Genomic DNA, 18,155 nt, shown 5'->3' with positions numbered 1-18,155 from the left:
TCAGTTTGCCCCAGTTTGCTCCCAATTCACACCCTGCAGCCTGTTGCACAAAGGAGGGACTTCTGTTTATAATATTTTTAAACTGTACACTACAGATGAAGGAATTGGGTAGGTGACAATATAACCCCCTGGAGGCTTTCTGGTGCCTCTGCAAATTTATCTGGCTGTTTCAGCAATCTTTGATTCAACATGCCAAGGGATATGTAGCTTAGGGCAGTCACATTAAACCACAGAAACATTCTTCTTACCTCCTTGCTTTAGTGCCTTGGCTCTGACTTAGATCTTAAGGGGGAGGGCATTGGACTCACTTTTTCTTATTTAAAAGTAACTAACTGTCTTCACAAAGAAGCACTTAGACACTTAGTAAAGTATGGCCTAAGCAGCCCTTGACAATATAACATAATCTCCTTAATAAATCAAGAGTTTCTAAAAATCACCAAAAAAAAAAAAAAGTCCAATAGAAAAATAGACTGCAGAAATACAAAAGGAGCTATTGGTAAAAGATACAATAAATACCCAAAGAGAAGGTCAATTTAACACTAACTCATAAGTAAATTAAAGTGTGAGAATGTCTACATGATACCTTCTTATTTTTTACTTATCATACATCAAAAACTGAAATGGTTACTATTATAGTTCTCGTAAAGATACAAGAAACAGGAATTTTTAGGGGCTGGTATTGTAGCTAAGTGGTAGAGCACTTGCCTAGCACATGTGAGGCACTGGGTTCGATCCTCAGCACTACCTAAAAAAGAAATAAACAGAATAAAAGGTATTGAAAAGAAAAAAAGAAACAGCAGTTTATGAGAGTGTACATAGTTATAGTGTTTTTGAAGAGAAATTTAGCAGTACCTAATAATACAGTAAATACTCCTAACTTTTCCCCCTGCATTCCATGTCTAGATTTTCTAACTCACAAGAAGCTATGAGAATATATGAACAATATAGTATCAGATTCTCTTCTCTCCTTTCATCTTAATTCATATTCTGGTCTCTTTGCAGTTTCTGTTGTCCTTCCAGCTATTTTTATAACTTGTCTTTTTTTTTTTTTTTTTTTTTTTTTTTTTGGTACAGGTGAAACAGAGTCTCCCTGAGTTGTTTAGGGTCTCACCAAGTTACTGAGGCTGCCTTTGAACTTGCTATCCTCCTTCCTCTGCCTCCTGAACTTCTGGGATTACAAGCATGTACCATCATGTCTGCCTCTTGCTTTTTTTTCCCTCCTTTTTTTCATAAGTTCTAGAACAGTCCTCTGTTAACCCTTTCCCCAATTAACCCCAGCTCCTTGCCCTATTTTCCACATTCTGGCTCCAAGTGAGCCTAGCTATATACCACACACACAAATAGATAGTACTTAATCATATGATCAGAAAATATTAATTGGCACTGGGGAATGATTGATCAAATTATGTACATGTACCAACATGGCACAATGAAGTCCACTATTATGTATAATTTTAATTCATCAATAAAAAAGAAAAAATACACAAAATCTGGGAAAAGAGAAAGAAAGAAAAGCAAAATACTAATTGGTAGCTCTTTGTTTAACCATGGCTTGGTTCTTTACAGTTAATTCCAAAAGATCAGCAGATTTGTATTATGAATTTAGGATAGCTTAAAAAATAATTTACCTCAGATCAACTAAATTATAATCTCTCCTGGCTTAAATATATATGTCTTAAAAATTATCCAAAATTTACAATGAAGAAGGACGTAATATTAGACTAGGATATTATTTACTACACCCACCCAAGGATTAGTGGAGCACTGGTGTTTGATGTGCCATATTTGCTATTGACTAAAAGCCCATATTTTGTGATGTTACATATTATTTGTTAACAATTTTTTTTCTGGTAGATACACAAATGATTTTTGTCTACTAGAAAAATTATAACTTCAAAAGTTTTGTGTGTTATTTAGATCTCTTATTCCATAATTCCTTTAAAAATACCTGCTGTTATTCAAAATACTTTTTGAATCAGTTTTACTGTCTTAGTTCAGATTGAGTTTGTATGGTCTTTGGCTGACTATTTTTATTAAGAAAATTATTCAAGAAATGTGAATTTTTTGTCTATCTCTATCTCTGTTGATATTTTATGTTGCCAGACTCACTGTCCCCTGGTATGTTATTATTATTTTTTTAACTTTGGTTTTTAGTCTTTTATTCATACTATGGACACCCTGGACACAAGACTAATCTTCTGAAAGATTCTTGGTGGTCAAAAAATATCTTAGATGAAGACAAACATTGAAATTCCAAATTTTAAACACACCATGCCAGCCAAATAGAACAAGTCTGAGAACAGGTTAGGCATCTGAACGCTCGTTGGTGACTTTTGAAGCAATCCAAACCTGCACGGACAGCTTGGCTCTTGAAGACTGGGCATCAGAGAGAGTATTATGTGCTGTTCTCACCTTTTGAAAGGGTAGCTCTTCTAAGTGCTAACAACAGTCTTCTCTGCAGCTTGCTTTTACTTTTCAAACATCAAAGTTTATATTTGAGGTAAAGGTTTATTTTCCTGTGGAATTTGGGTGGATTGGAATAACATGAAGGAAAGAGTTAGATCTACTTTCCTCTCATAGCTTTCAAAGACCCCTTTGACACTCAGATGATGTCCTTATTCCTGGATCTTTTCCCTTAGAGATTTTCAGCGGTGTCTACTCTGTGATCTACATGCTTGGGCATTTAGCATTTCTCTCCTTACTTAACCAGGTTGGTGTGTGGTATAAATGGCACAGCACCCTTTCCTGTGATGGGGACAGTGTGGAGGTGTGCTTATGGGTCTGCAGAGCTTCCCTGGGGGATGGAGCCAGTTTCCCTTTGGACTGTGGTTGATACTGCATCCTTCCTGCAGGGCTCCTTCCCTTCCTAGTGCCTGTGAATTCTTAGGAATACTTCCTAATAAATCACTTTCACATAAATTTTGTCTTTGGATTTGCTTCTGGGAAGCCTGACCTAACACACAGTGTCTATAGGTTATATATGAAATGATCATTTTCTCCTATTGTCCTCAGACTTCTCAGTAAATCAAAATCCTGATTTGGTTTTTAGTCTTGGACGGGACTGTGTAAGTCTGATGGACATTTTCCCTTTGTTCAAAATCAAACAAATAAAAACTGCTCCCTATCAATTGTCCCTATCAATCTTTCAAGATTCTGAATGATGTATCAAACCACATAGAACAACACATTCTATCTTCAGGGTCTATTCAGGTAGGAACTGGACTAGAACTTCCAAATTGTTCTCAGGAACCCCACAATGTTCTCCTTTCAGACTTCTCTGAATATTCTCCCAGGTCACTTCCTCTCTTTAAATACTGTTTTGAGGGGATACTCACTGCAGCGTTCCTAGGTACCATGTGGAGTGAATGTCAAATGCCATACTACAGTTAACAGGGATTCCTTTGTTGCTTTAAAATGCAAACGATGTGTGCATGTGCACGTGTGTGTGTGTGTGTGTGTGTGTGTGTGTGTTTCCTTTTATGTTCTCTCTTTTTTCTTCCTTTTCTCCCTCTCCCCCTCCTTAACAGCAGGGGAAACAAGATGAACACTTTGCAATCATAGGCCAAGTTACCATGTCCTTCACTCCCTCACTGACCACATTACAGAAAACCAGACCTGGAAACTGGTGCCAGCAAGTTGAGCAACAGCTCTCTCAGGGCCACCAGCTGGACATTAATTATGTTTACTGATAATTACACTTGGAGTATAGTTCTTGTATTTCCTTTAAAAAGTTCTTTATTTCTCCTTGTAAGGGACATGCCATTCTTTGGGACATGAGTCTGCTGGCTTTCCTCTTTGCTAGCTAATCAATAAAACTTCCAGTTCCTTTTTCTCAAAAACCTTGTCTTCATTATTTGGATTGGTGGGGACAAGGACTGAGCTTGTCCTTCGAGTTTGATATGACCAAGAAAATCATCTATATTTCCAATACCAGTTTACTAAGTCATATCATGTCATTGTTTGTCCAAGATTCTCCAGTGGCTTCACATATCACTCAGAGAAAAAGCTAAAGTCTTCCTCAACATAGTCTTCCCATGATCTCTTTCACTTCACCACCTCCACCCCAAAGTGGCCTTCTTGTTTCTTGAACACACCAAGCATGCACTGACCTCAGGGCCTTCAGATTTATTGTTCCCTCAGCTGTCCTACTCTGCCCACAGTTATCAACATAGCTTATCCACGGACAGTTAATCTCATTGCCTTCAGGTATCTTCTTAAATAGTACCTTATCACCAAGATCTTCTCTGACCCTTCTACAACAAATAACTCAGCTAAGCATCACACTCATACCTCTCTGCCTTGTATTCTTTATCTTGTTTTATTTTTCTAGTCAGCTCTTGTCTCCATCTGAAATGCCTTAGTTTGCTTACTTATTTGTTTATAGTCTGTCTATATGTAAACTCCTTGAAGATGGTATCTGTCTCTATTCTGTCCCCTACTATGTCCCCAGCACCTGGAACAGGGATGGTATTCAATAAATCTTTGTTGAATGAATGAACCAATGAGAATGTAATAAGTTACACTGTCATTTTCTCTCATTAAAGTGAAACAATTAGATGTAGTATTCAACATCATGTTCCCTGATTTATTTTCTCCCCCTTAACAATTTCATAATTTAATGTTTAAGTATTTTTCTTTAAGCCCCAGAGATGGTGGCACACACCTGTAATCCCAGAGACTCAAGAGGCAGGAGAATTGCAATTTCGAGGCCAGCCTTGGCAATTTAGTGACACCCTATCTGAAAATAAAACAGGCTGGGAATATAGCTCTGTGGTAAAATCCTGGGTTCAATCCCTAGTACCACAAAGATGTATATAAACATTTATAGGTATTTTTAAAAGTATAGGGTTCTTGCTGGGTGTGGTGGCTCACGTCTGTAATCCCAGCAGCTCGGGAGGCTGAGATAGGAGGATCAAGTGTTCAAAGCCAGTCTCAGCAACTTCAAGGCGCTAAGCAACTCAGTGAGACCCTGTCTCTAAGTAAAATACAAAAAAAATGGGGCTAGGGATATGGCTCAGTGGTTGAGTGTCCCTGAGTTCAATCCCCAGTACTCCCCTGCTCCCCTAAAAAATATAGGCTTCTTGCAACAAGTCAGATATTACAGATAATCATTAAGAAATGATTAATAGTCTGCTCTTTTATAATTCCATCCTCTAAAATAACCAAAATTAACATTTATCCCCTGTGCTCATATAGATATACATAGATGTATGCCTGTCTGGGTTTTTTTTAGGATACTGGATTGATAGCAAATATCAGAAATATGACTTTCAGCATGGTGGTTACACACATATACTACTTTTTTGTTGTTGTAGTAATGGAGATGGAATCTAGGACCTCATGCATGCTAAACAAGCACTCTGCCACTGAGCTACACCATCAGTCCCACACATGGACTCTAAGTCACATGCTCTGGCTTCACATTTATTGGACTGGTAAACTCAGACATGTTTTTGAGATCTCAATGCCGGCTTTTGCCTTTGTAAAATGGTAGTAGTAACAGTAATAGAATTGCTGTGAGGATTAAATGGCTTAATTAAAACAGCCACAACTTAGAATAAAAATGTCATGTTATGGGCTGGAGTTGTGGCTGAGTGGTAGAGTGCTTGCCTAGCACATGTGAGGCACTAGATTTGATTCTCAGCACCATATACAGATATATTAAACAAAGGTCCACCAACAACTAAAAAAAATATTCTAAAAAATGTCATGTTGTAAGCATTAAGTAAATTATACCCCGCCCTCCCACCACACACACACTTAACAATACATCTTGAATATCACTCTAGGACAGTAGCTATAGTTTAACTCTAGAAATTCTATGAATTCTTACATAGAATTCCATGGTATTGATAAATGAGGGATATATATATATATATATATATATATATATATATATATATTTTTTAGTTTTAGTTGGACACAATATCTTTATTTTATTTATTTTTATGTGGTGCTAAGGATTGAACCCAGGGCTTCGCACGTGCTAGGCAAGCGCTCTACCACTGAGCCACATCCCCAGCCCAGGGATATATATTTTTAAATAACCATTTTTTATCTATAAACATACAGATATTTTGCAGTTTTTGCCAGTACATATAGTGTTACAATAAACATCCTTGACCATATGTCCTCATAAATTGGTACTTTACAGGTAGGGATGGAAGTACACTCATTTTATGTATTTGGGAAGACTAGAAATTTTTATTGGTATATTATAATTATGTATAATAGTGGGATTTATTATATCATATTTCTACATGCACTTAATTTGGTCAATTTCATTTTTGTAGTTCCCCTTTTCCTCCCCTGATCTGCTTGTTCTACTTTACAGATCTTTCCCTTGAATTATTATTATTATTTAAATTAGTGCATTGTGTGTGTGTGTGTGTGTGTGTATCAATATATATGTGATTCATTATGGTATACTCATACACAGACATTACATAATTTGGTAGACTTCATTCCCCAGTACTACCCCATGCCCTCCCCTCCTCCCTTCCTCTGGATCCCCTTCCTCTACTTTGCTGGTTTCCCTTCTGTTTTCATGAGACCTTTTTTGGTTTTTTAAACTCCTCTGTCTCTCCCCTCCCCATCTCCCTCCCTTTCCCCCCTCCCTCCCTCTGTCTCCCCCACATATGATTGAAAACATTCAACCTTTGACTTCCTGAGTCTGGCTTATTTCACTTAGCATGATGTTCTGCAGTTCCATCCATTTATGAACAAATGACATAATTTCATTCTTCTTTATGGCTGAGTAAAACTTCATTGTGTATCTATACCACATTTTTTTAACCACTTTATCTAGCCTGTTGATGGGCACCTAGGCTTTTTCCACAGCTTGGCTATTGTGAATTGTGCTGCTATAAACATTGATGTGCGTGTATCACTGTAGTATGTTGATTTTAGTTCTTTTGGATAAATACCAAGGAGTGTGAGAGCTGGGTCATGTGATAGTTCCATTTTGTAGTCTTTTGAAGAATCTCCATACTGTTTTCCATAGATAGGGATGGAAGTACATTAATCTTATTTATTTGGGAAGAAAAGACATTTTTCTTATACTCAGTCTTCCTCTCATACAAACCACGGTGTATCTTTCAGTTGCTTTTTTTTCTTTCTGTTGCAGTAAACTGGGGATTAAAGTCAGGGTGCTCTACCCTTGAGCTACATCCCCAGCCCTTTTTATTTTTTTATTTTGAGACAGGATCTAGCTAAGGTGCTTCAGGCCTCTCTAAGTTGCTGAGGCTGGCCTCAAACTTGCAATTCTCCTGCCTCAGCCTTCTGAATAGCTGGGATTTACAGGCATGTACCACCATGTCTGGCTTAATTTTTGCAGATATTATCTTCTGTCTTTCAGAAAAACTTTACAGTTTATTTAGTATAGGTCCTATACTTTCCTTTTAAAATGTATTCCTAAGAACTTTATAGTTTTTGTCACAATAAACTGAATATTTTTCTCCATTTCCACTTCGGAACTAGCAGACTCCATATTTTTATTTTATTTTACTCAGTGGAAGTACCTCGCCTGATTCTCCCACCAAAATTATCACCAACATTTCTCTTTTTAAAAAAATTTTACCATTATTTTATTTTATTTTTAAAAAATATTTTCCAAAGACTTTCAGAAATTTAATTTAAAAAAAAACGTAACCAACCTGCCAAAGACAAACTAATAGCAAATAGAATAAGGTAAGTAGCAAGTAGCCTGCAGACATATTTGAAGAAATATGCCTATGTCTATAGAACGAAGGCTAACCTTCCTTCTACCAGATAAACATTTGTTTTTCTTCATCAATAGAGATGATCAGTTTCCAAACAAACTCATGTAACTGAAGCAAACATGTGGGTAGTTATTATCCATCCAGAAATGACATCGAATACTTATGAAGACATCTTATGCGGAATTTTTATTTCATCATAGTCATGTTCTCTGTAGAACAGATCCAGATGTTCAGAAATGCATGTTGACTTTTATATGTTTCATATTTGACTGATGATCAGAAAAATCAAAGAATTTAAGAGCCGAAAAGAAATAAACCAAATATCTCTTCATTTTACCTAATAAGTAAACTAGAACACTGTAATATTTATTTATTTGCCCAAGAGGGCAGAATTAGTTAAAGGCAATATTGCTCATAGAAAATAGTTCTGATTTTTGACCCCATGTACAGATACTTATTCATTGTGTTTGTGAATATATCATGCAAACTCTGTTAGACATGAGGACGTTAGCTATGTAGGAATCTCATGGAAAAGCATTCCACATAGAGGGAATAGTTAAGAGGAAATCCCTACTGTGGGAGCCTATTTGCATGTTCACAAAAAGTTTGCACAGCTGGAGTCAAGTTTTACCATTATTTTAGCTCTAAAAACTTACAGTAAGCTTGGAAAGCTATTTCTGCTTCATATTGTGTGTTTTATATATAACTCATGATTTCCCCTTGCTAGAATGTTCAACGTAGTGCCTAGAATTTATCTATGAGCCAAAAACAACAACAACAACAACAACAACAACAACAAACATTTATAAGAAGAAACTCTAGTTGTGCAGGATTTGGACTTGGATGTAGGATTACTTTATAGTCACACAATATAGTTGAAAAGACTGTCCTATGATGAATACCTGCCACTTTATTGTGTCCCTTTATAGATACTCCCTGCAATAGTATTTTCATAACTCAGACTCAAGGCATAACAGCCTCAGCAGCATGAACAGGTGGAGAGGTAGAGAGGTTATGAATGAGGACAGGTTGTCAGCGGGATCTCCCAGCTGCAGAGGCTGACTTTGAAGGGTGGGGAACTGGGGGAGGCTCAGAGAGTGAGAACCACACCAGCTTCGGTGGAGATCATCCATCTGTCAAAGCTACAGATGCCAAGAAAGTGTCCAGGCTCCTCCTAGTGGTGGAACTCTGAAACAGAAAACCAGGGAGATTCCTAAGTCAGGATGGCCATAGCCTTCAGTCAAGAAACTTCTCCAAAGACATTGGGACCACAGACAAACACGACTTAACAGAGAAGGATGGGTTGGAACTTAGAAACCAATTCCGAGGTAAAAATCAGTGCACCATTTGAGGCAGCAACAGCAGGCAGAGCAATACCAGCATCCATCTGATGATATCACGTGGTGGTCTGGGAATAATTCGAGGCCCAGGGCCACCAGTATATCTGAGTCTGGTGTCTTAGTTATTGATTCTCCCCTGTCTCTATGGCTGTCCTTCACCACACCCACTCACTCATATGTAATACGTAGACCTTGTCATCACCACTATTATGGAGTTCCTCCATCGTCCCAATTCCATGCATCCCACTTCCTGACCACCACTTCCTCTCTGTAGAGCTCACTCCCTCTGCTATCTGAATGCTAACTCTCTTTTGCTCTCACCACATGAGTTTTCCCTTAGAGTCTCACTGTCCCTCATGCCCTGGGTGCCCTCTTGACCCATCTTAAATTCCATCATCACTCTAATCACTCCCTTGGGTACTCATTTGACTCCTTTCATTTCATTGTATTCATTTGGTAATATCAAAACCAGTCATCCTGAATACCCTTCCCTGTTTTCCCCTCCAGATCCACCATCTGCTCTGTGCCCCAGAGGCTGTCTTTTGTAGATGCTTCATCAAAACTCCCTTAACCATTAGCTACCCATTGGGTTGAGGCAATGACAGGCAGCAGCAGAAAGTAGGGCAGAGAAAGAGAGATAGGGATATTTTCCCCCTGCTCCCTGCTAGCAGGCTGCAGTTAGGCAGTGGCTGAGTTTCTTCAAGAGAGACCCCTCCCCTACAGCTGCACCTATCTGGAGGAGGTTCTGCTGACTCCTCTTAGCTCTTGCCCTTTCAGCCTGGGGGTGGTAATGGCTCCCTGCTCTAACCAACTCTGGCTGCTTCACTTTCTTGTTAGTTCCCTTGATGTTGCCCATAAATTACCCCTTCATTAGTGCCTTCTCTTTCGTCCTTGGTTCAAATCCACTTCTGAACTACTCTGTGCGTGAGTATCTACATATGGCTACAGAAACACCCCAACCTCCTGGTAAATTGTACATAAACAGATGACCAGAAACCACAACAGAGTCCCTGTTTCCTACAGGCAAAGATACCATATATTTCAAGTTCATTCCTTCTTCTATTCTTTTAAACAACTCTTTCACACCTTCTTTCTTCTTAATCTCCTAGACTTCACACTCATCTTCCTCTTCCATATATGATTTTATTTCCTACTTCACTGAGAAAATTGAAGCACTCAGAAGAGAAATCCCCAGATGCATCATCTCCTGCCCACTAGCTGTCCTCCCTCTACCATAGCGGAACCTTCTGTCCTCTATAGAAAGTCACTCTCTGTACTTGGAGGCTGTACTCCAGGAATGTTTGGGTGCCTACTATGTGTCAGGCACTGCTTAGGCACTTGGAATATGTCGGTGAGCAAAACAGAAAGATCCCTTCCCTTGCAGACTTACATTCCAGTATGGGGGAGAGATAACAAATGATATTCACAAGAAAGACAGTAGTTCTATGAGAAAATGATTAATTTTCCATTGTCTCATTCCAGCATCAATTTTCTCACTCCTTCTATTGGATAATTCTCATCAGTCAATAGGCATGATTATACTTCCCTCATTTTAACAGTAACAATAATAACAGTACCTTACAACCTTTTATTAGTTTCTGCCCCGTTTCTTTTCCTTTGCATTTGCCCCAAGATTCTTAGAAAGAGTTGTCTGTATTTACTGTCTTCAACTGTTTCCCTTCTCTTCCACTTAACCCTCTCCAATCAGGTTTTACCTCCAATAACTTCATTGAAATTGCTTTTGTCAGAGTCATCAATGATGACCAGGTGGCTAATTATAACGAGCAATCCTTGGACTTTTATCTATCAGCAGCTTATGATGCACCTCCTCTACCTAATACACCCCAACATACCACATTCTCTTGGTTTCCGTTCCACCTCTCGGGGTGCTTCTTCTCACTTTCTTTTGCTATTTGCTTCTCTTAACTCATCCTCTTAGTGTTAGGATGTGCCAGAGCTCAGAACATCTTCATCATTTACATTTTGATAACCTCAAGTAGTCCTATGTCTTGAAATAAAATACATAGGCTGATGATTCATATTTACATCTTTCTTGAACTTCAAGTTCATATGCCTAAAAGCCTCAACAACTCTACTTGCATGTCTGAGCTTTCTAAAACAAACCTCTTCATTTCCTAAACTTTCTCACCCTCATCACTCTCTATCTTAGCTGATATCAATTCCAATCTTTTTAAAAAAATATTTATTTATTCTAGTTTGTTATACATGACAGCAGAATGCATTTAAATTCATAGTACACATATACAGCACAATTTTTCATTTCTCTGGTTGTACACAAAGTAGAGTTGCACCATTCTTGTCTTCACAGATGTACTTAGGGTAATGATGTCCATCTCATCTCACCATCTTTCCTACCCCATACTCCATCCCTTCCCTTCCCTCCCCTTTGCCATATCTAAAGCTCCTTCACTCCTCCCATGCTCCCCTCTTTATGGATCAGCATCCACCTATCAGAGAAAACATTCAGCTTTTGTTTTGGGGGGGATTGGATTATTTTACTTAGCATAATATTCTCCAACTCCATCCATTTACCTGCAAATGTCATGATTTTATTCTCTTTTATTGCTGAGTAATATTTCATTGTGTATATATACCACATTTTCTTTATCCATTTATCTACTGAAGGGCATCTAGGTTGGTTCCATAATTTAGCTACTGTGAATTGTGCTGCTATAAACATTGATGTGGCTGTTTCACTATAGTATGCTGACTTTAAGTCCTTTGGGTCTAAACCAAGGAGTGAAATAGCTGGGTCAAATGGTGGTTCCATTCCAAGTTTTCCAAGCAATTTCCATACTGCTTTCCAGATTGATCTACCAATTTACAGTCCCACCAGCAATGTATGAGTGTACCTTTTACCACATCCTCGCCAACACTTATTATTGTCTGTATTCTTGATAGCTGCCATTCTGCCTGGAGAGAGATGAAATCTTAGTTTTGATTTGCATTTCTCTAATTGCTAGAGATGTTGAACATTTTTTTAAATAATTGATTGACTGATTGTATAGCATCTTCTGAGAGGTGTCTATTCAGTTTCTTGGCCCATTTATTGATTGGGTTATTTGGGTTTTTTTGGTGTTAAGATTTTTGAGTTCTTTATATATTCTAGAAATTAGTGCTCTATCTGATGTGCATGTGATAAAAATTTGCTCCCATTCTGTAGGCTCTCTATTCATCCCACTGATTGTGTCTTTGAGAAGAAACTTTTTAGTTTGAATCCATCCATTTATTGATTCTTGATTTTATTTCTTGAACTTTAGGAGTCTTGTTAAGGAAGTCGGGGCCTAATCCCACATGATGAAGATTTGGGCCTACTTTTTCTTCTATTAGGCTCAGGGCCTCTGATCTAATTCCTAGGTCCTTGATCACTTTTAGTTGAGTTGTGTGCATGGTGAGAGATGGAAGTATAATTTCATTTTGCTGCATATGTATTTCCAGTTTTCCCAGCACCATTTGTTGAAGAAGCTATCCTTTCTCCAATATATGTTTCTGGTGTCTTTGTCTAATATGAGATAACTGTATTTATGTGGGTTTGTCTCTGTGTCTTCTATTCTGTACCACTGGTTTACAAGTCTATTTTGGTGCCAATGCCATGCCTTTTTTGTTACCATTGCTCTGTAGTACAGTTTAAGCTCTGATATAGTGATACTACCTGTCTCACTCTTCTTACTAAGGATTGCTTTGGCTATTCTGGGTTTCTTATTTTTCCAGAAGAATTTCATGACTGCCTTTTCTATTTCTATGAGGAATGTCATTGGGATTTTGATTGGAATTGCAATAAATCTGTATAATGTTTTTGGTAGTATGGTCATTTTCTCAATATTAATTCTGCCTATTCAAGAACAAGGGAGATCTTTTCCTCTTTTAAGGTCTTCTTTAATTTCTTTCATTAGCATTCTGTAGTTTTCATTGTACAGATCTTTCACCTCTTTCGTTAAATTGATTCCCAAGAATTTAATTTTTTTTTAGTCTATTGTAAATGAGGTAGTTCTCCTAGTTTCTCTTTAAGAGGATTTGTCACGGGTGTACAGAAATGCCTTTGATTTATGGGTGTTGATTTTATAACCTGCTACTTTGCTGAATTCATTTATTAGTTCTAGAAGTTTTCTGGTGGAATTCTTGGATCCTCTAGGTATAGAATCATGTCATCGGCAAATAGTGATAGTTTGAGTTCTTCTTTTCTTATCCATATCCCTTTAATTTCTTTCTTCTCTCTGATTGCTCTGGCAATTTAACTATGTTAAATAGAAGTGGTAAAAGAGGTCATCCCCGTCTTGTTCCAGTTTTTAGAGGGAATGTTTTCAATTTTTCTCCATTTAGAATGATGTTGGCCTGATGATAGTTTTTACAATGTTGAGATATGTTCTTGTTATCCCTAGTTTTTCTAGTGTTTTGAACATGAAGAGGTTCAAAACACTATTTTGTAGAAAGCTCTTTCTGCATATATTGAGATGTTCATATGATTCTTATCTTTAAATCTATTGATGTGATGAATTACATTTATTGATTTCCATATGTTGAACCAACCTTGCATCCCTGGGATGAACCCCACTTGATCGTGGTGCACTATCTTTTGGGTATGTTTTTGTATTCAGTTTGCCAGAATTTTATTGAGAATTTTTGCTTCTATGTTCATTAGAGATATTGGTCTGAAGTTTTCTTTCTTTGATGTGTCTTTGTCTGGTTTTGGAATCAGGATGATATTGGCCTCATAGAATGAGTTTGGAAGTGTTCCCTCTCTTTCTATTTCATAAAATAATTTGAGGAGTATTGGTTTTTCTTCAAAGGTCTTATAGAACTCAGCTGTGTATCCATCTGGTCTTGGGCTTTTCTTGGTTGGTAGGCTTCTGATGATGTCTTCTATTTCATCACTTGATATTGGTTTGTTTAAATTGTGTATATCTTCCTGATTCAATCTGGGCAAGTCATATAACTTAAGAAATTTATTGATGCCTTCAATATCTTCTATTTTATTGGAGTATAAGTTTTCAAAATAATTTCAATTATCCTCTTAATCTTTTGCTTCCTGTATTTGTTTATGTAGCTCTTTATCAAAATGATCTTTCGCTGCCTATATTTGCTGTCTTATATCATCCTTTATTTCACAGGACATTTTTAATTATATACATCCTGAACTCCTTCTCTGTCATTTCTTCTGTTGTGCTGGCTATGGATTCTAATAATATAGTAGCTTGGTTTGTTTGGGGCACTTTTTTCCCTTGTCTTTTCATGTTGTTTGTGTGTCTTCCCTTCTAGCACTGAAGATCCAAGGTGTCACAGTTTTTACCCTGTAGGATTCCAATACCTCTCCTTTAAGGGGGAGAACAATATTAATAGATCATTATAAAAACATTATACAGCCTTAAACCAAATAGCTTCTATGAAGAAGTTCATGGTTTTGTTACAATATACAGAAATGATAAGTTCAATTATTATCTACAATATAAACAGTAAGTTTGCAAAAGGGTCTACTGTTTCTGATGGTGGACAAGGAACTGGGGGTGAGGTGTAGGATGAGATGTTGAGGGGGTAGGAGATGAGGATATAGAGTTATTATATCTTAGAAAGCATGAAAGAAGTTGGTTAGTAGCAGAAGAGAAAGTGATTTTGGACAGACAAGTGGGAAGACAATAGAGAGTACAAAAAACAAACAAACATAAATATGAAGAGAAATAAAATATGTAAATATAGGAGATAAAAGAATATACAACACCACTGTAATATACTATTCAGACATCCCAGTCCTCAATAGCCTAATTCATGAAAAGTACTTGGTTTCACAAATGTTGGGGATGTGAGGAGAAGAGAGAGAAAAGAGAAAAAAGAAATCTCAAAGGAAGATACAAGGATTGTTTTTGTTGGAGATCAGTATCTTTCCTGCTTCCCTTCTCATCCAATAGCTGGGCTTGTCTGTTGTTTGCTGGTATCTCCACCCTCAGGGTGGTGAAGGTTATTAGGGTGGAAGGGTTGGTCTTGTTGGCAGAGCTCTTGGAGGTGGAGTATAGCACTTGCTGGTCCCGATGGGAGACTGTACCTCAAGGACCTCCTTTTGGGTCCTGCTTATTGATGAGGGTGTCTGGTCTTATCTCCTTATATCTCCTGTAGACCTCACAATTCTCTAATTTGTCTCTAAATTGTATCTCACTCACCTCCTCCCTTTCTCCTTCCCAATCAGGAACCTTTGTCTCCAGAGGTCTTATGGGACATGTTCTGGGGGCTGCCCACCTGTCGTGGAGAGCTGTTTTGTATTGGGCAGTTCAAGACCAGGTTTTGCAAGCTAAGGACTGACCACCTAGCTGCAGGCACTATGCCAGGTTAGTGGCTGCAAAGGAGAGGGGGTCGTGGGGACTGTAGGTACCTTGATTTTGCTTCTACGCTCCAGCCAGTGTCTCAAGCTCCAACTAAATATAGTTACAAAGATATCCCAAGATGGAGGCGGCTGCTTTCAGCAATGGGGTATCAGGTTGGTTGGGCTTGAGTGGTGGCGTTGGGTGGTATGTTCAGAGATGCAGCTCTGTGGTGTGCAGTGTTGTTGCTGGTGGCTGTCTCCAGACCCTGTGCAGTGTCCCCAGGTGCAGGCTGTCGCTCATAGGGGACTATGGCAGTGATTGCAGTATCCCAAGATGGAAGCTACCAGAGGAGCCCCAAGTTGGTAGATGGGGGTCTACACGGGAGTGGCCTTTGGAGGTCCTGCACGTGGGCAGTGGCTAGGATTCTTGAGCCAGTGCTGATGTTGATGGTCCTTCTTGAGCACCCTGAGGTCCTGTGTGGGTGAGCAGCCTGGAGTCCTGCGCTGGCGCTGAGGCTTGGAGACCTGTGTGCCCACACAGTAGTCATAATTCCTGCACAGGAGCATCTGTCAGGGGTCCTCTAATAACTCGCAGAGAAATAGTACTCCCACTACTTGAATCCTGGGTCACAGAAAAACACAGAATGCAGCCTCCCGCTAGCCCGCCATCTTGGATCCTTCAACTTCAATCTTACAGTAGCTGAGACAAAAATGTTGGAGATATTCTTGCCTTTCCTCACTATTACTTCTTCTTCTTCTTCTTCTTCTTCTTCTTCTTCTTCTTCTTCTTCTTCTTCTTTTTTGGTACTAGGGATTGAACCCAGGGGTGCTTAACCACTGGGTAACCCCAGCCCTTTTTTTGTATTTTATTTAGAGGCAAGATCTCACTCTGTTGCTAAGTGCCTTGTCAACTTGCTGAGGCTGGCTTTGAACTCTCAAATCCTCCTGCCTCAGCCTCCTGGGATTACAGGCATGTACACCACCCCTGGCTTCACTCTTACTTCTCATGTCCTTCTTGCTCAAATGGTTCCACCTACATTGGCTTCTTTTTTTTTTTTTAAATGACAGTCTCACCCCTGCCTCTTTGCTCTATTTTATCCCCCCACAAATGTCCTCTGGCTAACTCCCTCCCATCGTTTAAATCATTCACAAGTTTCACTTTTCCAGGAAGGTTTATGCTGACTGTTCTATATAACAATGTGGTTTACACACACACACACACACACACACACACACACACACACACACGGGGTGGGGGGAGCACACTTTTTGTCATTTTCTGACAGAACTTACTGGTTTACTTATGAATATTGCTTTTTGTCCCCCCACACCTTAACCTACTAAAATATAAGCTCTACAAGGGGAGGGATATTTCTGTTGTGTAGATAGATCCTAAGTACCTACAGCAGTGCCTGAAACATAGTAGGCACTCAAATATTGTAGAATGGATGGAAGATGATTTAAATATTAGATCCTACTGGTTTGTGGGGGAGGAATCTTTATCTGTTCATATCCTGCTTATCTCAGACAAGATGGAATATATGGTCAGGTCAGAACTTACAGATTGAATCTACCTGGATGGGCCTGGATAGAGGAGTTCAGTTAAGGTAAGAGATAGGTTCAGGGAAAGGGGGAAAAGGTCAGCAGCTCCCCACCAAAAGGCAGCAGTGTAAGCTCAGCCAAGGGGACCCTTGTCAATGTTGGTTAACGTTTTCATGAGTCAAACATGAAGACAATAACAAAGGCCAAGAGTTCATTCATTAACATGACTAGAGAAAGGCTTTCCTAATGATGAAATAAGCATCTCCACACATATATCTGCAGAAGATACCCATGAGTCCAGAAATTGCAGATTTGTGTGTGTATAGAGTGCTGTTGTGCCCACTTCTCCTGAATGTATCTTATATAATCCAGAGGGGATGAGACAATATGCAAACTCGAGACCAAAGATAAGTTCCAAAGATCCTCTGTTCAAACTTGTCTTCCCAACCCTTCATCAGGTTTCACTCCCCGAGGGAATTCAGTCTGTTTTACTTGCATCTACAGACTTGAATCCCTTCTAGAACAGCTCAGTGCCTTTCAAAGTATGGCCTGAGGATCACTTGAATCAGAGGAGTGGGTGTCTCTTAAAAGTGTAAATTCCTGGATCCTTCTGAGACCTATGAAATCACACAGTGGGGCCAGGAATCTGCATACTCAGAAAGATCTCTAGAAAATTCTAGTGTATGGTCGTTTCAGAATTGCTGCTATAGATGGCGAGATGGGCTTTGTCTGCTTCAATTTGTCTATCCTATTTTATCTTTCGTATTGTGTCTCATCCTTCTTATTTTACTTTTTAAAAGCACAAAAACAAAGACTATTTTGAAAACAATCCACGTTTGGGATTGATTGGGAAATTACAGCTGAAATGGACTTGATTCAACAATTCCTGTGACTCATTCTGTTCTACTTCACTTTACTTTTAGGTGGGGGATAAAAAGCACCAGTCCATGTCCTAAATAGGCACACAAATTACCCTTTCCTCCCTGGTAGATTTTTATTGAAATTTCAAAACCCTTTCCCCCCATTACAGATTGAATCTACCTGGATGGCCCTGGATAGAGGATGATAACTCCTTCTAATTTAAGAGCTACCTTATGGAGAAAGTGGACAGTTTCACACCAAATTTAGGAACAGCAGAATTTCAGGTTAAAACATCCCCTCCAAATATCAATTAACCCAAGATCAAATTGTACTAGGCAGTTGATCATCTGTAACACCATCCATTATTAGAACATTCATGAC

Source organism: Spermophilus citellus, assembly GCF_964194105.1.
Source record: "Spermophilus citellus genome assembly, chromosome: 10".
Lineage (NCBI taxonomy): Eukaryota > Metazoa > Chordata > Mammalia > Rodentia > Sciuridae > Spermophilus > Spermophilus citellus.
This window is presented reverse-complemented; position numbering follows the sequence as displayed.